This window comes from Nuphar pumila, chromosome 16, assembly GCF_984573655.1.
Source record: "Nuphar pumila chromosome 16, dmNupPumi1.hap1.1, whole genome shotgun sequence".
Lineage (NCBI taxonomy): Eukaryota > Viridiplantae > Streptophyta > Magnoliopsida > Nymphaeales > Nymphaeaceae > Nuphar > Nuphar pumila.
The window spans coordinates 58,946,667-58,952,805 of record NC_143264.1 but is presented as its reverse complement, the minus strand read 5'-3'; the positions used below and the strand labels follow the sequence as shown (position 1 = coordinate 58,952,805).

General features: G+C 38.2%; 1 pseudogene; it reads left to right on the top strand.

The window, feature by feature from the left end:
• Positions 1–506: 506 nt before the first annotated feature.
• On the top strand, positions 507–4,490 carry LOC149813285 (3-dehydroquinate synthase, chloroplastic-like; annotated as a pseudogene).
• Positions 4,491–6,139: the final 1,649 nt, after the last annotated feature.

Below are 6,139 nucleotides of genomic sequence, written 5' to 3'. Positions count from 1 at the left end.
CCACTACAAGAAAATTGTTAATTAGCGATGGAAATTCGCGACTGATTATTTTCGTCGCAAATTAGCAACAGATTAGCTAGAGAAAACTAGTCATCCCTAAAATTAGAATTAGCGACGAATTTTGTGATAGAAAATTTTCATCGCTAAGTAGCGACGAAATTAGCGACGGAAAAATTATGTCGCAAAACCCATTGTACTTAGCGACAAATTTGGCGATAGGATTTTTTTGTCGCTAATTAGTGATAAATTTTGTGATGGAAAAATTCTGTCGCTACTTTTCGATTTTAAACGGCCCACCTAGGGTGTGAAATTATCCCTCCCTCTCTCTGATTACTCCCAAATCGGCCTGATGGGGAAGAGGGCGACCTCAGGAGGATGTTCGCCCCTTAGAGTATCAATGGCGATGGCGAGCTGATAAAAAAGATGGTGCGGCGGGAGTTGTAGAGAAAGAAAAAGAAGAAGAAGACCCCAAAGATCTTCGTCTCTCCTCTCGGAACCCTAGCTCCATGGCGACAATTGCAAACCCTAGCTTCGTTTCTTCCTCCAAGCTGAACCCTCTCTCTCATCTTTGTCGTCGTTCCTCGCTTCGATCGCCTTCCTTCATCCATCGGTTCTCTTCTTCCAAGCCCTCCGATCTTCCTTCGCTCATAATCCGGGGGAATTCTGATGAAGAAGCAAGGGTTTTTGCGAACTTTGCTCTGATGATGGAGCCTGCAAAGCCAGTTTTGAGCCCCATGCTTGAGATGATCGTGGACGTTGATCTGGGGAACAGGAGGTACTCCATCTACATCGGCTCTGGCCTTCTTCGCGAGCCTGAGTTTCTTCAGAGGTAGATGGAGATACAAATTCTTGTTTTTTTTTTCCTTTTTTTCTTTTCGAGTTCAGAATCGTTATGATTCAATTGTTCTGTGAGCAAAAACATGGTGTTAATAGCCACCGAACTGCTAAAAGTTGTAGAAAAGTGTATATGGTTTTACCCCAAAAACAAGATATTTTTTTTTATAATACATGCTTCTCAGCTCCTTTTTAGAGGGAGAAACGTGTTTCCCTAGAAACGTGTTTCTTGCGATGATGTTAATTTGGAAAAATTGAGTTGCGCGCTTCGAAAGTTATCCAAAACATGCATTTCTTATATGGAAGCAGTGTTACCAGTGAACTAATAAAGCCGTTAGACTGAATTCTTATGTATGTGGATTTTTGTTGGGTTTTCTAATTTGAATTATACGCTTTAGTGGATGTGGTTGTTATGATTGGTTCTTGGCTTAGTTTTTGTATAACTACAATAGCAGTGAGGTTTTTGCTTTGTGAACTTTTGTTGAGTTTTTAAATCCAGTGGATACGTTATTTGTGTCAAAATATTTGTACTTGGGCAATGTTTAGTTTGAGCAAGATGTGGTAAGAAATGCAAATAAATGGCGTTGATTGCTTGCAGACATGTTAAAGGAAAAAGGGTTCTTGTTGTGACCAATACTAGAGTTGCACCTCTGTACCCTGACAAAGTTGTGGATGCTTTAACTCATGGAAACTCAAAGATTTTGGTTGAATATGTAGTTCTACCGGATGGCGAGAAGTATAAAGACATGGTTGGTGATGAAAATTAAGACATAGATCTTAAAGTTTAAACAGATGGTCCTTTCTTTGCTGAATCTTGATAAATGTTTATCCTCATTGTTGTGTAGGAAACTCTGATGAAGATTTTTGACAAGGCCATTGAGTCTCGTTTGGACTACCATTGTACCTTTGTTGCACTTGGAGGTGGTGTGATTGGTGATATGTGTGGTTTTGCTGCTGCATCTTTCCTCCGTGGTGTTAACTTCATTCAGATCCCAACAACACTTATGGCTCAAGTTTGCTATTTGCTTCTTATGCCTAATTTGCTAAATCAAAATTTCATCTCAATGTATTCTCAAGCTTCAAATTTTCTTAATATATTCTCAATCTTCTCTGTGTAGGTGGATTCTTTTGTTGGTGGTAAAACTGGAATAAATCATCCACTTGGGAAAAACTTGATTGGTGCCTTTTCCAACTACAATGCGTGTTAATAGATATAGACACATTGAATACTTTGGCAGATAGAGAGCTCACATCTAGGATTGGTGAAGTTATCAAGTATGGTCTAATTAGAGTTGCCCCCTTTTTAGAGTGGCAAGAGAAGAATATGCAGGCTTTACTAGCAAGGTAGTGTTTCCAAGCTCTATCCTTGGTACTATTTGCATTTATTTTTCTAAAATCAAGTCAAGGTGTATCTATAATATCTCTTTCTACTCATAAAGCATATTTGCAAATATAATTCGGGATGGTGAATACTCTTGATAAGTTAGAAAAGAATGACTAACACATCTTCTTCTTCTTCCTTGCATAGTTCCACAATGGCAAAGCAACTGCATCTATCATTTTGCGTATGTCAATTGGTTGATCTATTATACCATGTTCCTCACACTTAATTATTAAAATTTTACAGGGATCCAAATGCTTTGTCATATGCCATCATGCGCTCATGCCAAAACAAGGTTGAGGTTGTGTCAGCAGATGAGAAGGAAAGTGGCATGCGTGCAATATTAAACCTGGGCTACACATTTGGGCATGTAAGTTTCTATGCCTTGCTAGTCATATCTATGAAGTTATGTCCAGTTTGACTGGACTTTGTAATTGTTCTTGTATTCTTACATGTATTGATAGCAGAATGTGTTAAGTTTCATTAATCTTACTCATACTTCAGTTTCACTGGTTTTATGTACATGTTACAGTAGTGCACATCCATTAATCATTTCACCTGTGCTTTTTTTATTATTATTGATATTTGATAGTTTTGTGAAGGTAAAGTTTTAGGATCATCCTATCTTTTTTTTTGTTGTTTGGAACTTTTCCTTGGTAAAGAGAAGAAGGAAGGGATGATGAACAAACATTGCATATTTTATGGATTTTAGTGTCCTTGAAAATCAATCTAAAGTACTATGTTAAAATATAGAAACTAAACCAAAAGCTTCTTTTTTGTCTCTACTGTTAATGCAGCATATGTCAATGCCATGATCTTTGCCGTGAAGAGAAGTGGTTTTCTGTTATGACAAGGAACCCTTGCCGAGAACCGGGTCACTTGATGGGCTTGGTCCCCTCCACACCTGCAAGGTTAACCCCGGATGGGATCCCCAACCACCCTGCCTTATGTGCACGAAGAGCAGTTGTTGTGGATGTCAAGAGTGGAAAGAAGCCTTTAGAGATGTCTATATCATGACTTATCAAGAATAAAGTTGTTTATGGATGAATGCCAAACTTTTCTCTAGTAAAAATGATGTCTCAGAAGAAAATCAGTCTGCACTTGTGTATCTCTAAAGTAGTGGTCCTTTGAAATTGAAGAAAGTGTACAAGTGAAGAGTTACATCTGTCTCAATGCTTAAATATGTGAGCATACAATGGAGCCACATACGTTAAGATTAGAATAAAGGGTCAAAGGATGGAAATGTCTTTCAACAAAAAAAGCAAATACAATCAGTAGCCAAAAAACATAAATGTCTGTGGAAGCAAATTATAATTGTTGTGCTTGCTGTAGACTGCACATTAAGCCATGGTACTATTTTATGCAAGAATCAGATTTAACTAGACTCGTCTTTTGTAGGGTCAAGAATTAACTTGCATTATATAAAGTTTTCCTTGCTGGTAGAGATAAGCAAATTATTTCTATGTGAATGCAGGCAGATTAAAATTTGTTTACTCAGCATAACAAGATAGTTGAATATAATGAAATAACAAGTGGATGAATGAGATGCAACTGCTTTTACATGAGGTAGGTAGTTTATGTGCCTTCCCTTACGGGCCATATTCATCTTCCTGTGACAGACACCTCTTTTTTCTTAGCAATGTGTTAACACCATCACTCAACTCTATGATCTCTATACTTTTCCTATTGGGGGATTGGAGATCTATGATTGTTGTTGGAGATTTTGATCTTTTGGTGGTTTTCATCCAACTCTCAATTGCTAGTTCTATTAGGTCTATAGTGTCGCCTAATTTAATATACTCTCACTTACTAGTCAAAATGTTTAATACTTTTCCTGTTGCATTTGTAGGCTATAGAAACAGGTTTGGGATATGGGGAGTGGCTCCATGGTGAAGTTGTTGCAGTGGGAATGGTACGACATCCTTCTCTTATGTTAATGTATTTGCTTTCTCTATATAATCAACGACTCATAATGAGTGTTCCACAGGTTATGGCAATGTTTCAGGTATGCTCCTCCCACCCCCGCAATATTTCATTTGTTATTTCTATTTGGATATTTGAGCATCATATTCATCAGGTTTATATTGGTATTAATTCGATGTTTGTGTTGCCTGTCGTATAGAGAGGTTTTGTTTCTCTCTCTCTCTCTTCTTTCATTGTTGTTTTTTCAAGTGTTATGAAAGATCTCATTTGTCAGGCTCTTAACAAATATATTGTATACAATGATGAACCATCTTTACTGATTTTGCTATCTATGAACCTTGTCTACATTTGATTACCCCAAGAAAACACTATGAGAAAAGAATCATTAAGAAAATAAAAGAAAAAAAGTGACAAAAATCTTTTTAGTACGCATTTTCTCTTTTAATGTTGTAGCTTGGATCTCTTCTCAGATTTGAGACAAATAGAGGTCTTATACTTGTTGCAACTTAGGATCCGAGCCGAGCTAGAATCCCTCATGAGGACCCACTCATTTTAACATAGGTTCAACTAATGAGTTGTGGAGCCTGATTCAGAGTTTTTGCCCATGCATTAAGGGGGTCCGAGCCCCCCCCCCCCCCCCCCCCGGTGCGGGTCCCGTTGCGCATTCAACGGGCGGGGGTTAGGGGGGGCGCCCCTGGTGGGGGGTCGTGGGGGGCAGTGCCCCCTGGAAGATTTTTTTTGGGGCTTATATTTGAGACCCGGTGTCTTATGGATCAAACCTAATTTTTTCCTAGCAGCTTAGTTAAAACTGCATAAAAAAACCCTATTTTTTGGTCAAATGAGGACTTTGACCCTCATTTGACTAAAAAATTCAAAGCGTGTACGCCTCGGCTTGAGGCGCGCCTCACCTCGAGGCGCATGCCTCAGGGCTCTTTTTATAATTTTTTTTTTTAAAAATTTTGCGACAGACTAGCGACATATAATATCAGTTGTTAATATTCAGCGATGAATTTTTGATGTTTTGCAACAGATTATATTTTGTCGCTAATGTCGTCGCTATTTTAGCAACGGATTAGCAACAAAATATAATCCATCGCAAAACTGAATCTGTGCTTATTTAGCGACGGATCATGTTCATCGTGAATCCATCACAAATTAGCGACGAAAGTAGCGACAAATCAGTTTTGGCTCTAATTAGCGATGAACTCTATCCGTTGCTAAACGGTTTAGCGATGGATAGCGTCCGTCGCTAATCCACGTTTTTCTTGTAGTGATCTTGGAGCCATATATCTTGCATCGAACCTGGTGTTTTATGCTCAGACCAAACATATAGAAATTGACTATCATTTTGTTCAGAAAAAGTTGCAAATGGTGAAATTAAAGTTCAATTTGTCTCAACTCAAGATCAAGTTGTAGATATTCTCACAAAACCTCTGGTAATGCCTAGATTCACTTATTTAAGAGACAAGCTCAATCGCATGGAGATTGTCTTGAGTGGGAGTGTCAAGAATACCAAGTCGCGATGGACTCTAATGGAGGACAACAATTTCTATGAAAACAAACCAAATAAAGTTGTTAAGCCTTATCTTGGTAAAGCTCATCTCCAACAATATCCAGAGTCTCAAGAGAACATGAGTCATCAAAAGAAATCGTCTAGAGAGACTCCTATTATGTCTCAAACTCTTCGGTGTAATCCTTACATAGTCCAAAACTGGATTGTTTCTTCTCAAGATAAACTTCAAGGACTCTCATTGATGCAACTAGTATATAATGAAAGGAAACCTCTTTCTTTGAAAGTCGTCTAGAGAGAGAGAGAGAACTCGTGGATGTAGGTCACATTAATCGAACCATATAAAATTGTATGTGCTTTGTGCTTTTGCTCTATCATTTCCGTGTACCTCCATAGTTTTTAAATATGACATGTTGTCACGCTCATTTACAAGGTAAACCAAACCTTGAATATCGGATCTACATCATAATGAGGACCTAAGATTCATCCAA